This window comes from Bombus huntii, chromosome 1, assembly GCF_024542735.1.
Source record: "Bombus huntii isolate Logan2020A chromosome 1, iyBomHunt1.1, whole genome shotgun sequence".
NCBI lineage: Eukaryota > Metazoa > Arthropoda > Insecta > Hymenoptera > Apidae > Bombus > Bombus huntii.
Genome location: NC_066238.1, coordinates 15,798,732 through 15,819,398, shown reverse-complemented (window position 1 = coordinate 15,819,398; position 20,667 = coordinate 15,798,732).

Genomic DNA, 20,667 nt, shown 5'->3' with positions numbered 1-20,667 from the left:
ATACCATTAAACGTAATACGTTATAACGTTATACCACATGACGTTATACCATATAAAGTAATACGTTATGACGTTATACCATATAACGTAATCCGTTATAACGTCATACCATATGACGTTATAGCATATAACTTAATACGTTATAACGTTATACCATATAACGTAGTACGTTATAACGTTATACCATATAACGTAATACGTTATGACGTAATACCATATATCGTAATACGTTATAACGTTATACCATATAACGTAATACGTTATAACGTTATTCCATATAACGTATTACGTTATGACATAATACCATTAAACGTAATACGTTATAACGTTATACCACATGACGTTATACCATATAAAGTAATACGTTATGACGTTATACCATATAACGTAATACGTTATAACGTTATACCATATGACCTTAAACCGTATAACCTAATACGTTATAACGTTATACCATATGATGTTATACCATATAACGTAATACGTTATGACGTAATACCATATAACGTAATACTTTATAACGTGATACCATAAAACGTAATACGTTATAACGTTATACCATATAACGTATTACGTTATGACATAATACCATTAAACGTAATACGTTATAACGTTATACCACATGACGTTATACCATATAAAGTAATACGTTATGACGTTATACCATATAACGTAATACGTTATAACGTTATACCATATGACGTTACACCGTATAACCGAATACGTTATAACGTTATACCATATAACGTAATACGTTATAACGTCATACCATATGACGTTATACCATATAACGTAATACGTTATAACGTTATACCATATAACGTAATACGTTATAACGTTATACTATATGACGTTATAGCATATAACTTAATACGTTATAACGTTATACCATATAACGTAATATGTTATAACTTTATACCGTATAACGTAATACGTTATAACGTTATACCATATGACGTTATACCATATAAGGTAATACGTTATAACGTTATACCTTATAACTTAATACGTTATAACGTTATAGCATATAACGTAATACGTTATAACGTAATACCATATAACGTAATACGTTATAACGTTATACTATATGACGTTACAGCATATAACGTAATACGTTATAACGTTATACCATATAACGTAATACGTTATAACGTAATAGCATATAACGTAATACGTTATAACGTTATACTATATGACGTTACAGCATATAACGTAATACGCTATAACGATATACCATATAACGTAATAAAGTATAACGTAATACCACAGAATATAATACGTTATAACGTTATAAGATATAACGTAATACGTTATAACGTTATACCATACGACGTTATACCATATAACGTAATACGTTATAACGTTATACCATATAACGTAATACGTTATGACGTAATACCATATAACGTAATACGTTATAACGTTATACCATATGACGTTATACCATATAACGTAATACGTTATAACGATAAACCATATAACGTAATACGTTATAACGTAATATCATATAACGTAATACGTCATAACGTTATACCATATAACGTAATACGTTATAACGTTATACCATATAACGTAAAACGTTATAACGTAATACCATATAACGTAATACGTTATAACGTTATACTATATGACGTTACAGCATATAACGTAATACGTAATAACGATATACCATATAACGTAATACGTTATAACGTTATACTATATGACGTTATAGCATATAACTTAATACGTTATAACGTTATACCATATAACGTAATATGTTATAACGTTATACCGTATAACGTAATACGTTATAACGTTATACCATATGACGTTATACCATATAGGGTAATACGTTATAAAGTTATACCATATAACTTAATACGTTATAACGTTTTACCATATAACGTAATACGTTATGACGTAATACCATATATCGTAATACGTTATAACGTTATACCATATAACGTATTACGTTATGACATAATACCATTAAACGTAATACGTTATAACGTTATACCACATGACGTTATACCATATAAAGTAATACGTTATGACGTCATACCATATAACGTAATACGTTATAACGTTATACCATATAACGTATTACGTTATGACATAATACCATTAAACGTAATACGTTATAACGTTATACCACATGACGTTATACCATATAAAGTAATACGTTATGACGTTATACCATATAACGTAATCCGTTATAACGTCATACCATATGACGTTATAGCATATAACTTAATACGTTATAACGTTATACCATATAACGTAGTACGTTATAACGTTATACCATATAACGTAATACGTTATGACGTAATACCATATATCGTAATACGTTATAACGTTATACCATATAACGTAATACGTTATGACGTTATTCCATATAACGTATTACGTTATGACATAATACCATTATACGTAATACGTTATAACGTTATACCACATGACGTTATACCATATAAAGTAATACGTTATGACGTTATACCATATAACGTAATACGTTATAACGTTATACCATATGACCTTACACCGTATAACCTAATACGTTATAACGTTATACCATATGATGTTATACCATATAACGTAATACGTTATGACGTAATACCATATAACGTAATACTTTATAACGTGATACCATAAAACGTAATACGTTATAACGTTATACCATATAACGTATTACGTTATGACATAATACCATTAAACGTAATACGTTATAACGTTATACCACATGACGTTATACCATATAAAGTAATACGTTATGACGTTATACCATATAACGTAATACGTTATAACGTTATACCATATGACGTTACACCGTATAACCGAATACGTTATAACGTTATACCATATAACGTAATACGTTATAACCTCATACCATATGACGTTATACCATATAACGTAATACGTTATAACGTTATACCATATAACGTAATACGTTATAACGTTATACCATATGACGTTATACCATATAACGTAATACGTTATAACGTTATACCATATTACGTAATACGTTATAACGTTATAATATGACGTTATAGCATATAACTTAATACGTTATAACGTTATACCATATAACGTAATATGTTATAACGTGAAACCGTATAACGTAATACGTTATATCGTTATACCATATAACGTAATACGTTATGACGTAATACCATATAACGTATACGTTATAACGTTATACCATATAACGTAATAAATTATAACGTAATACCACAGAATGTAATACGTTATAACGTTATGCCATATAACGTAATACGTTATAACGTTATACCATATAACGTAATACGTTATAACGTTATACTATATGACGTTATAGCATATAACTTAATACGTTATAAGGTTATACCATATAACGTAATATGTTATAACGTTATACCGTATAACGTAATACGTTATAACGTTATACCATATGACGTTATACCATATAAGGTAATACGTTATAACGTTATACCATATAACGTAATACGTTATAACGTCATACCATATGACTTTATACCATATAACGTAATTCGTTATAACGTTATACCATATAACGTAATACGTTATAACGTAATACCATATAACGTAATACGTTATAACGTTATACTATATGACGTTACAGCATATAACGTAATACGTTATAACGTTATACCATATAACGTAATACGTTATAACGTAATAGCATATAACGTAATACGTTATAAGGTTATACTATATGACGTTACAGCATATAACGTAATACGCTATAACGATATACCATATAACGTAATAAAGTATAACGTAATACCACAGAATATAATACGTTATAACGTTATAAGATATAACGTAATACGTTATAACGTTATACCATACGACGTTATACCATATAACGTAATACGTTATAACGTTATACCATATAACGTTATACGTTATGACGTAATACCATATAACGTAATACGTTATAACGTTATACCATATGACGTTATACCATATAACGTAATACGTTATAACGATAAACCATATAACGTAATACGTTATAACGTAATATCATATAACGTAATACGTCATAACGTTATACCATATAACGTAATACGTTATAACGTTATACCATATAACGTAAAACGTTATAACGTAATACCATATAACGTAATACGTTATAACGTTATACTATATGACGTTACAGCATATAACGTAATACGTAATAACGATATACCATATAACGTAATACGTTATGACGTAATACCATATATCGTAATACGTTATAACGTTATACCATATGACGTTACACCGTATAACCTAATACGTTATAACGTTATACCATATGATGTTATACCATATAACGTAATACGTTATAACGTTATACCATATAACGTAATACGTTATGACGTAATACCATATATCGTAATACGTTATAACGTTATACCATATAACGTATTACGTTATGACATAATACCATTAAACGTAATACGTTATAACGTTATACCACATGACGTTATACCATATAAAGTAATACGTTATGACGTTATACCATATGACGTTATACCATGTAACGTCATACGTTATACCATATACCGTATAACATAATACGTTATAACGTTATACCATATAACGTATTACGTTATGACATAATACCATTAAACGTAATACGTTATAACGTTATACCACATGACGTTATACCATATAAAGTAATACGTTATGACGTTATACCATATAACGTAATACGTTATAACCTTATACCATATAACGTATTACGTTATGACCTAATACCATTAAACGTAATACGTTATAACGTTATACCACATGACGTTATACCATATAAAGTAATACGTTATGACGTTATACCATATAACGTAATCCGTTATAACGTCATACCATATGACGTTATAGCATATAACTTAATACGTTATAACGTTATACCATATAACGTAGTACGTTATAACGTTATACCATATAACGTAATACGTTATGACGTAATACCATATATCGTAATACGTAATAACGTTATACCATATAACGTAATACGTTATAACGTTATTCCATATAACGTATTACGTTATGACATAATACCATTAAACGTAATACGTTATAACGTTATACCACTTGACGTTATACCATATAAAGTAATACGTTATGACGTTATACCATATAACGTAATACGTTATAACGTTATACCATATGACCTTACACCGTATAACCTAATACGTTATAACGTTATACCATATGATGTTATACCATATAACGTAATACGTTATGACGTAATACCATATAACGTAATACTTTATAACGAGATACCATAAAACGTAATACGTTATAACGTTATACCATATAACGTATTACGTTATGACATAATACCATTAAACGTAATACGTTATAACGTTATACCACATGACGTTATACCATATAAAGTAATACGTTATGACGTTATACCATATAACGTAATACGTTATAACGTTATACCATATGACGTTACACCGTATAACCGAATACGTTATAACGTTATACCATATAACGTAATACGTTATAACGTCATACCATATGACGTTATACCATATAACGTAATACGTTATAACGTTATACCATATAACGTAATACGTTATAACGTTATACTATATGACGTTATAGCATATAACTTAATACGTTATAACGTTATACCATATAACGTAATACGTTATAAGTTTATACTATATGACGTTACAGCATATAACGTAATACGCTATAACGATATACCATATAACGTAATAAAGTATAACGTAATACCACAGAATATAATACGTTATAACGTTATAAGATATAACGTAATACGTTATAACGTAATATCATATAACGTAATACGTCATAACGTTATACCATATAACGTAATACGTTATAACGTTATACCATATAACGTAAAACGTTATAACGTAATACCATATAACGTAATACGTTATAACGTTATACTATATGACGTTACAGCATATAACGTAATACGTAATAACGATATACCATATAACGTAATACGTTATGACGTAATACCATATATCGTAATACGTTATAACGTTATACCATATGACGTTACACCGTATAACCTAATACGTTATAACGTTATACCATATGATGTTATACCATATAACGTAATACGTTATAACGTTATACCATATAACGTAATACGTTATGACGTAATACCATATATCGTAATACGTTATAACGTTCTACCATATAACGTATTACGTTATGACATAATACCATTAAACGTAATACGTTATAACGTTATACCACATGACGTTATACCATATAAAGTAATACGTTATGACGTTATACCATATGACGTTATACCATGTAACGTCATACGTTATACCATATACCGTATAACATAATACGTTATAACGTTATACCATATAACGTATTACGTTATGACATAATACCATTAAACGTAATACGTTATAACGTTATACCACATGACGTTATACCATATAAAGTAATACGTTATGACGTTATACCATATAACGTAATACGTTATAACCTTATACCATATAACGTATTACGTTATGACATAATACCATTAAACGTAATACGTTATAACGTTATACCACATGACGTTATACCATATAAAGTAATACGTTATGACGTTATACCATATAACGTAATCCGTTATAACGTCATACCATATGACGTTATAGCATATAACTTAATACGTTATAACGTTATACCATATAACGTAGTACATTATAACGTTATACCATATAACGTAATACGTTATGACGTAATACCATATATCGTAATACGTTATAACGTTATACCATATAACGTAATACGTTATAACGTTATTCCATATAACGTATTACGTTATGACATAATACCATTAAACGTAATACGTTATAACGTTATACCACATGACGTTATACCATATAAAGTAATACGTTATGACGTTATACCATATAACGTAATACGTTATAACGTTATACCATATGACCTTAAACCGTATAACCTAATACGTTATAACGTTATACCATATGATGTTATACCATATAACGTAATACGTTATGACGTAATACCATATAACGTAATACTTTATAACGTGATACCATAAAACGTAATACGTTATAACGTTATACCATATAACGTATTACGTTATGACATAATACCATTAAACGTAATACGTTATAACGTTATACCACATGACGTTATACCATATAAAGTAATACGTTATGACGTTATACCATATAACGTAATACGTTATAACGTTATACCATATGACGTTACACCGTATAACCGAATACGTTATAACGTTATACCATATAACGTAATACGTTATAACGTCATACCATATGACGTTATACCATATAACGTAATACGTTATAACGTTATACCATATAACGTAATACGTTATAACGTTATACTATATGACGTTATAGCATATAACTTAATACGTTATAACGTTATACCATATAACGTAATATGTTATAACTTTATACCGTATAACGTAATACGTTATAACGTTATACCATATGACGTTATACCATATAAGGTAATACGTTATAACGTTATACCTTATAACTTAATACGTTATAACGTTATAGCATATAACGTAATACGTTATAACGTAATACCATATAACGTAATACGTTATAACGTTATACTATATGACGTTACAGCATATAACGTAATACGTTATAACGTTATACCATATAACGTAATACGTTATAACGTAATAGCATATAACGTAATACGTTATAACGTTATACTATATGACGTTACAGCATATAACGTAATACGCTATAACGATATACCATATAACGTAATAAAGTATAACGTAATACCACAGAATATAATACGTTATAACGTTATAAGATATAACGTAATACGTTATAACGTTATACCATACGACGTTATACCATATAACGTAATACGTTATAACGTTATACCATATAACGTAATACGTTATGACGTAATACCATATAACGTAATACGTTATAACGTTATACCATATGACGTTATACCATATAACGTAATACGTTATAACGATAAACCATATAACGTAATACGTTATAACGTAATATCATATAACGTAATACGTCATAACGTTATACCATATAACGTAATACGTTATAACGTTATACCATATAACGTAAAACGTTATAACGTAATACCATATAACGTAATACGTTATAACGTTATACTATATGACGTTACAGCATATAACGTAATACGTAATAACGATATACCATATAACGTAATACGTTATAACGTTATACTATATGACGTTATAGCATATAACTTAATACGTTATAACGTTATACCATATAACGTAATATGTTATAACGTTATACCGTATAACGTAATACGTTATAACGTTATACCATATGACGTTATACCATATAGGGTAATACGTTATAAAGTTATACCATATAACTTAATACGTTATAACGTTTTACCATATAACGTAATACGTTATGACGTAATACCATATATCGTAATACGTTATAACGTTATACCATATAACGTATTACGTTATGACATAATACCATTAAACGTAATACGTTATAACGTTATACCACATGACGTTATACCATATAAAGTAATACGTTATGACGTCATACCATATAACGTAATACGTTATAACGTTATACCATATAACGTATTACGTTATGACATAATACCATTAAACGTAATACGTTATAACGTTATACCACATGACGTTATACCATATAAAGTAATACGTTATGACGTTATACCATATAACGTAATCCGTTATAACGTCATACCATATGACGTTATAGCATATAACTTAATACGTTATAACGTTATACCATATAACGTAGTACGTTATAACGTTATACCATATAACGTAATACGTTATGACGTAATACCATATATCGTAATACGTTATAACGTTATACCATATAACGTAATACGTTATGACGTTATTCCATATAACGTATTACGTTATGACATAATACCATTATACGTAATACGTTATAACGTTATACCACATGACGTTATACCATATAAAGTAATACGTTATGACGTTATACCATATAACGTAATACGTTATAACGTTATACCATATGACGTTACACCGTATAACCTAATACGTTATAACGTTATACCATATGATGTTATACCATATAACGTAATACGTTATGACGTAATACCATATAACGTAATACTTTATAACGTGATACCATAAAACGTAATACGTTATAACGTTATACCATATAACGTATTACGTTATGACATAATACCATTAAACGTAATACGTTATAACGTTATACCACATGACGTTATACCATATAAAGTAATACGTTATGACGTTATACCATATAACGTAATACGTTATAACGTTATACCATATGACGTTACACCGTATAACCGAATACGTTATAACGTTATACCATATAACGTAATCCGTTATAACGTTATACCATAAGACGTTATAGCATATAACGTAATACGTTATAACGTTATACCATATATCGTAGTATGTTATAACGTTATACCATATAACGTAGTACGTTATGACGTTATACCATATGACGTTATAGCATATAACGTAATACGTTATAACGTTATACCATATAACGTAATACGTTATGACGTAATACCATATAACGTAATACGTTAGAACGTTATACCATATAACGTAATACGTAATAACGTTATACCATATAACGTAATACGTTATAACGTATTACCATATAACGTAATACGTTATAACGTTATACCATATAACGTAATACGTTATGACGTAATACCATATAGCGTAATACTTTATAACGTGATACCATAAAACGTAATACGTTATAACGTTATACCATATAACGTATTACGTTATGACATAATACCATTAAACGTAATACGTTATAACGTTATACCACATGACGTTATACCATATAAAGTAATACGTTATGACGTTATACCATATAACGTAATCCGTTATAACGTCATACCATATGACGTTATAGCATATAACTTAATACGTTATAACGTTATACCATATAACGTAGTACGTTATAACGTTATACCATATAACGTAATACGTTATGACGTAATACCATATATCGTAATACGTTATAACGTTATACCATATAACGTAATACGTTATAACGTTATTCCATATAACGTATTACGTTATGACATAATACCATTAAACGTAATACGTTATAACGTTATACCACATGACGTTATACCATATAAAGTAATACGTTATGACGTTATACCATATAACGTAATACGTTATAACGTTATACCATATGACGTTACACCGTATAACCTAATTCGTTATAACGTTATACCATATGATGTTATACCATATAACGTAATACGTTATGACGTAATACCATATAACGTAATACTTTATAACGTGATACCATAAAACGTAATACGTTATAACGTTATACCATATAACGTATTACGTTATGACATAATACCATTAAACGTAATACGTTATAACGTTATACCACATGACGTTATACCATATAAAGTAATACGTTATGACGTTATACCATATAACGTAATACGTTATAACGTTATACCATATGACGTTACACCGTATAACCGAATACGTTATAACGTTATACCATATAACGTAATCCGTTATAACGTTATACCATAAGACGTTATAGCATATAACGTAATACGTTATAACGTTATACCATATAACGTAGTATGTTATAACGTTATACCATATAACGTATTACGTTATGACGTTATACCATATGACGTTATAGCATATAACGTAATACGTTATAACGTTATACCATATAACGTAATACGTTATGACGTAATACCATATAACGTAATACGTTATAACGTTATACCATATAACGTAATACGTTATGACGTAATACCATATAGCGTAATACGTTATAACGTTATACCATATGACGTTATACCATATAACGTAATACGTTATAACGACATACCATATAACGTAATACGTTATAACGTAATATCATATAACGTAATACGTCATAACGTTATACGATATAACGTATTACGTTATGACATAATACCATTAAACGTAATACGTTATAACGTTATACCACATGACGTTATACCATATAAAGTAATACGTTATGACGTTATACCATATAACGTAATACGTTATAACGTTATACCATATAACGTAATATGTTATAACGTTATACCGTATAACGTAATACGTTATAACGTTATACCATATGACGTTATACCATATAGGGTAATACGTTATAAAGTTATACCATATAACTTAATACGTTATAACGTTATACCATATAACGTAATACGTTATGACGTAATACCATATATCGTAATACGTTATAACGTTATACCATATAACGTAATATGTTATAACGTTATACCGTATAACGTAATACGTTATAACGTTATACCATATGACGTTATACCATATAGGGTAATACGTTATAAAGTTATACCATATAACGTAATACGTTATAACGTTATACTATATGACGTTATAGCATATAACTTAATACGTTATAACGTTATACCATATAACGTAATATGTTATAACTTTATACCGTATAACGTAATACGTTATAACGTTGTACCATATGACGTTATACCATATAAGGTAATACGTTATAACGTTATACCATATAACGTAATACGTTATAACGTCATACCATATGACGTTATACCATATAACGTAATACGTTATAACGTTATACCATATAACGTAATACGTTATAACGTTATACTATATGACGTTATAGCATATAACTTAATACGTTATAACGTTATACCATATAACGTAATATGTTATAACTTTATACCGTATAACGTAATACGTTATAACGTTATACCATATGACGTTATACCATATAAGGTAATACGTTATAACGTTATATCATATAACTTAATACGTTATAACGTTATACCATATAACGTAATACGTTATAACGTAATACCATATAACGAAATACGTTATAACGATATACCATATAACGTAATACGTAATAACGTTATACCATATAACGTAATACGTTATAACGTAATACCATATAACGTAATACGTTATAACGTTATACCATATAACGTAATACGTTATGACGTAATACCATATAGCGTAATACTTTATAACGTGATACCATAAAACGTAATACGTTATAACGTTATACCATATAACGTATTACGTTATGACATAATACCATTAAACGTAATACGTTATAACGTTATACCACATGACGTTATACCATATAAAGTAATACGTTATGACGTTATACCATATAACGTAATCCGTTATAACGTCATACCATATGACGTTATAGCATATAACTTAATACGTTATAACGTTATACCATATAACGTAGTACGTTATAACGTTATACCATATAACGTAATACGTTATGACGTAATACCATATATCGTAATACGTTATAACGTTATACCATATAACGTAATACGTTATAACGTTATTCCATATAACGTATTACGTTATGACATAATACCATTAAACGTAATACGTTATAACGTTATACCACATGACGTTATACCATATAAAGTAATACGTTATGACGTTATACCATATAACGTAATACGTTATAACGTTATACCATATGACGTTACACCGTATAACCTAATTCGTTATAACGTTATACCATATGATGTTATACCATATAACGTAATACGTTATGACGTAATACCATATAACGTAATACTTTATAACGTGATACCATAAAACGTAATACGTTATAACGTTATACCATATAACGTATTACGTTATGACATAATACCATTAAACGTAATACGTTATAACGTTATACCACATGACGTTATACCATATAAAGTAATACGTTATGACGTTATACCATATAACGTAATACGTTATAACGTTATACCATATGACGTTACACCGTATAACCGAATACGTTATAACGTTATACCATATAACGTAATCCGTTATAACGTTATACCATAAGACGTTATAGCATATAACGTAATACGTTATAACGTTATACCATATAACGTAGTATGTTATAACGTTATACCATATAACGTATTACGTTATGACGTTATACCATATGACGTTATAGCATATAACGTAATACGTTATAACGTTATACCATATAACGTAATACGTTATGACGTAATACCATATAACGTAATACGTTATAACGTTATACCATATAACGTAATACGTTATGACGTAATACCATATAGCGTAATACGTTATAACGTTATACCATATGACGTTATACCATATAACGTAATACGTTATAACGACATACCATATAACGTAATACGTTATAACGTAATATCATATAACGTAATACGTCATAACGTTATACGATATAACGTATTACGTTATGACATAATACCATTAAACGTAATACGTTATAACGTTATACCACATGACGTTATACCATATAAAGTAATACGTTATGACGTTATACCATATAACGTAATACGTTATAACGTTATACCATATAACGTAATATGTTATAACGTTATACCGTATAACGTAATACGTTATAACGTTATACCATATGACGTTATACCATATAGGGTAATACGTTATAAAGTTATACCATATAACTTAATACGTTATAACGTTATACCATATAACGTAATACGTTATGACGTAATACCATATATCGTAATACGTTATAACGTTATACCATATAACGTAATATGTTATAACGTTATACCGTATAACGTAATACGTTATAACGTTATACCATATGACGTTATACCATATAGGGTAATACGTTATAAAGTTATACCATATAACGTAATACGTTATAACGTTATACTATATGACGTTATAGCATATAACTTAATACGTTATAACGTTATACCATATAACGTAATATGTTATAACTTTATACCGTATAACGTAATACGTTATAACGTTGTACCATATGACGTTATACCATATAAGGTAATACGTTATAACGTTATACCATATAACGTAATACGTTATAACGTCATACCATATGACGTTATACCATATAACGTAATACGTTATAACGTTATACCATATAACGTAATACGTTATAACGTTATACTATATGACGTTATAGCATATAACTTAATACGTTATAACGTTATACCATATAACGTAATATGTTATAACTTTATACCGTATAACGTAATACGTTATAACGTTATACCATATGACGTTATACCATATAAGGTAATACGTTATAACGTTATATCATATAACTTAATACGTTATAACGTTATACCATATAACGTAATACGTTATAACGTAATACCATATAACGTAATACGTTATAACGTTATACTATATGACGTTACTGCATATAACGTAATACGTTATAACGTCATACCATATAACGTAATATGTTATAACGTTATACCATATGACGATATAGCATATAACGTAATACGTTATGACGTTATACCATATAACGTAATACGTTATAACGTTATACCATATAACGTAATACGTTATAACGTTATACCAAATGACGTAACACCATATAACGTAACACGTTATAAAGTTATACCATATCACGTTACAGCATATAACGTAATACGTTACAACGTTATACCATATAACGTATTACGTTATGACGTAATACCATATAACGTAATACGTTATAACGTTATACCATATGACGTAATACCATATAACGTAATACGTTATAACGTGATACCGTATAACGTAATATGTTATAACGTTATACCATATGACGTAATACCATATAACGTAATACGTTATAACGTGATACCATATAACGTAATATGTTATAACGTTATACCATATGACGATATAGCATATAACGTAATACGTTATGACGTTATACCATATAACGTAATACGTTATAACGTTATACCATATAACGTAATGCGTTATGACGTAATACCATATAACGTATACGTTATAACGTTATACCATATAACGTAATAAATTATAACGTAATACCAGAGAATGTAATACGTTATAACGTTATGCCATATAACGTAATACGTTATAACGTAATACCATATGACGTTATACCATATAACGTAATACGTTATAACGTTATACCATATAACGTAATATGTTATAACGTTATACCGTATAACGTAATACGTTATAACGTTGTACCATATGACGTTATACCATATAAGGTAATACGTTATAACGTTATACCATATAACGTAATACGTTATAACGTCATACCATATGACGTTATACCATATAACGTAATACGTTATAACGTTATACCATATAACGTAATACGTTATAACGTTATACTATATGACGTTATAGCATATAACTTAATACGTTATAACGTTATACCATATAACGTAATATGTTATAACTTTATACCGTATAACGTAGTACGTTATAACGTTATACCATATGACGTTATACCATATAAGGTAATACGTTATAACGTTATACCATATAACTTAATACGTTATAACGTTATACCATATAACGTAATACGTTATAACGTAATACCATATAACGTAATACGTTATAACGTTATACCAAATGACGTTATACCATGTTACGTCATACGTTATAACGTTATACCATATAACGTAATGCGTTATAACGTTATACTATACGACGTTATTCCATATAACGTAATACGTTATAACGTTATACCATATAACGTAATACGCTATAACGTAATACCATATAACGTAATACGTTATGACGTTATACCATGTAACGTCATACGTTATAACGTTATACCATATAACGTAATACGTTATAACGTTATACCATACGACGTTATACCATATAACGTAATACGTTATGACGTAATACCATATAACGTATACGTTATAACGTTATACCATATAACGTAATGCGTTATAACGTTATACCATATAACGTAATACGTTATGACGTAATACCATATAACGTAATACGTTATAACGATATACCATATAACGTAATACGTTATAACGTAATATCATATAACGTAATACGTCATATCGTTATACCATATAACGTAATACGTTATAACGTTATACCATATAACGTCATACGTTATAACGTTATACCATATAACGTATTACGTTATGACGTAATACCATATAACGTAATACCATATAACATAATACGTTATAACGTTATACCATATAACGTAATACGTTATAACGTTATACTATATGACGTTATAGCATATAACTTAATACGTTATAACGTTATACCATATAACGTAATATGTTATAACGTTATACCGTATAACGTAATACGTTATAACGTTATACCATATGACGTTATACCATATAAGGTAATACGTTATAACGTTATACCATATAACTTAATACGTTATAACGTTATAACGTAATACTATATAACGTAATGCGTTATAACGTTATATTATATGACGTTACAGCATATAACGTAATACGTTATAACGTTATACCATATAACTTAATACGTTATAACGTTATAACGTAATACTATATAACGTAATACGTTATAACGTTATACTATATGACGTTACACCATATAACGTCATACGTTATAACGTTATACCATATAACGTATTACGTTATGACGTAATACCATATAACGTAATACGTTATAACGCTATACCATATAACGTAATACGTTATGACGTAATACCATATAACGTAATACGTTATAACGTTAAACCATATGACGTTATACCATATAACGTAATACGTTATAACGTTATACCATAAAACGTAATACGCTATAACGTAATACCATATAACGTAATACGTTATAACGCTATACCATATAACGTAATACGTTATGACGTAATACCATATAACGTAATACGTTATAACGTTATACCATATGACGTTATACCATATAAGGTAATACGTTATAACGTTATACCATATAACGTAATACGTTATAACGTTATACCATATAACGTAATACGTTATGACGTAATACCATATAACGTATACGTTATAACGTTACACCATATAACGTAATGCGTTATAACGTTATACCATATAACGTAATACGTTATGACGTAATACCATATAACGTAATACGTTATAACGATATACCATATAACGTAATACGTTATAACGTTATACCATATGACCGTATACCATAAAACGTAATACGCTATAACGTAATACCATATAACGTAATACGTTATAACGCTATACCATATAACGTAATACGTTATGACGTAATACCATATAACGTAATACGTTATAACGTTATACCATATGACGTTATACCATATAAGGTAATACGTTATAACGTTATACCATATAACGTAATACGTTATAACGTTATACCATATAACGTAATACGTTATGACGTAATACCATATAACGTATACGTTATAACGTTACACCATATAACGTAATGCGTTATAACGTAATACCATATAACGTAATACGTTATAACGTTATACCATATAACGTAATACGTTATGACGTAATACCATATAACGTAATACCCTATAACGTAATAACATATAACGTAATACGTTATAACGCTATACCATATGACGTTATACCATATAAGGTAATACGTTATAACGTTATACCATATTACTTGATACGTTATAACTTTATACCATATAACGTAATACGTTATAACGTAATAGCATATAACGTAATACGTTATAACGTTATACTATATGACGTTACAGCATATAACGTAATACGGTATAACGATATACCATATAACGTAATAAAGTATAACGTAATACCACAGAATGTAATACGTTATAACGTTATAAGATATAACGTAATACGTTATAACGTTATACCATACGACGTTATACCATATAACGTAATACGTTATAACGTTATACCATATAACGTAATACGTTATGACGTAATACCATATAACGTAATACGTTATAACGTTATACCATACGACGTTATACCATATAACTTAATACGTTATAACGTTATACCATATAACGTAATACGTTATAACGTAATACCATATAACGTAATACGTTATAACGTTATACTATATGACGTTACTGCATATAACGTAATACGTTATAACGTCATACCACATAACGTAATACGTTATAACGTAATATCATATAACGTAATACGTTATAACGTTGTACCATATAACGTAATACGTTATAACGTAATACCATATAACGTAATACGTTATAGCGTTATACCAAATGACGTTATACCATGTAACGTCATACGTTATAACGTTATACCATATAACGTAATACGTTATAACGTTATACCATACGACGTTATACCATATAACGTAATACGTTATAACGTTATACCATATAACGTAATACGCTATAACGTAATACCATATAACGTAATACGTTATGACGTTATACCATGTAACGTCATACGTTATAACGTTATACCATATAACGTAATACGTTATAACGTTATACCATACGACGTTATACCATATAACGTAATACGTTATGACGTAATACCATATAACGTATACGTTATAACGTTATACCACATAACGTAATGCGTTATAACGTTATACCATATAACGTAATACGTTATGACGTAATACCATATAACGTAATACGTTATAACGATATACCATATAACGTAATACGTTATAACGTAATATCATATAACGTAATACGTCATATGGTTATTCCATATAACGTAATACGTTATAACGTTATACCATATAACGTAATACGTTATGACGTTATACCATGTAACGTCATACGTTATAACGTTATACCATATAACGTAATAGGTTATAACGTTATACCATACGACGTTATACCATATAACGTAATACGTTATGACGTAATACCATATAACGTATACGTTATAACGTTATACCATATAACGTAATACGTTATAACGTAATACCATATAACGTAATACGTTATAACGTTATACCATATGACGTTATACCATGTAACGTCATACGTTATACCATATACCGTATAACATAATACGTTATAACGTTATACCATATAACGTAATACGTTATAACGTTATACTATATGACGTTATAGCATATAACTTAATACGTTATAACGTTATACCATATAACTTAACACGTTATAACGTTATAACGTAATACTATATAACGTAATACGTTATAACGTTATACCATATGACCGTATACCATATAACGTAATACGTTATGACGTTATACCATGTAACGTCATACGTTATAACGTTATACCATATAACGTAATACGTTATAACGTTATACCATACGACGTTATACCATATAAGGTAATACGTTATAACGTTATACCATATAACTTAATACGTTATAACGTTATAACGTAATACTATATAACGTAATGCGTTATAACGTTATACTATATGACGTTACAGCATATAACGTAATACGTTATAACGTTATACCATATAACTTAACACGTTATAACGTTATAACGTAATACTATATAACGTAATACGTTATAACGTTATACCATATGACCGTATACCATATAACGTAATACGTTATAACGTTATACCATATAACGTAATACGCTATAACGTAATACCATATAACGTAATACGTTATAACGTTATACCATATAACGTAATACGTTATGACGTAATACCATATAACGTAATACGCTATAACGTTATACCATATAACGTAATACGTTATAACGCTATACCATATAACGTAATACGTTATGACGTAATACCATATAACGTAATACGTTATAACGCTATACCATATAACGTAATACGTTATGACGTAATACCATATAACGTAATACGTTATAACGTTGTACCATATGACGTTATACCATATAAGGTAATACGTTATAACGTTATACCATATAACGTAATACGTTATAACGTTATACCATATAACGTAATACGTTATGACGTAATACCATATAACGTATACGTTATATCGTTATACCATATAACGTAATGCGTTATAACGTTATACCATATAACGTTATACGTTATGACGTAATACCATATAACGTAATACGTTATAACGTTGTACCATATGACGTTATACCATATAAGGTAATACGTTATAACGTCATACCATATAACGTAATACGTTATAACGTTATACCATATAACGTAATACGTTATGACGTAATACCATATAACGTATACGTTATAACGTTATACCATATAACGTAATACGTTATGACGTAATACCATATAACGTAATATGTTATAACGTTATACCGTATAACGTAATACGTTATAACGTTATACCATATGACGTTATACCATATAAGGTAATACGTTATAACGTTATACCATATTACTTGATACGTTATAACGTTATACCATATAACGTAATACGTTATAACGTAATAGCATATAACGTAATACGTTATAACGTTATACTATATGACGTTACAGCATATAACGTAATACGCTATAACGATATACCATATAACGTAATAAAGTATAACGTAATACCACAGAATGTAGTACGTTATAACGTTATAAGATATAACGTAATACGTTATAACGTTATACCATACGTCGTTATACCATATAACGTAATACGTGATAACGTTATACCATATAACGTAATACGTTATGACGTAATACCATATAACGTAATACGTTATAACGTTATACCATATGACGTTATTCCATATAACGTAATACGTTATAACGATATACCATATAACGTAATACGTTATAACGTAATATCATATAACGTAATACGTCATAACGTTATACCATATAACGTAATACGATATAACGTTATGCCATATAACGTAATACGTTATGACGTAATACCATATAACGTATACGTTATAACGTTATACCATATAACGTAATAAATTATAACGTAATACCACAGAATATAATACGTTATAACGTTATGCCATATAACGTAAT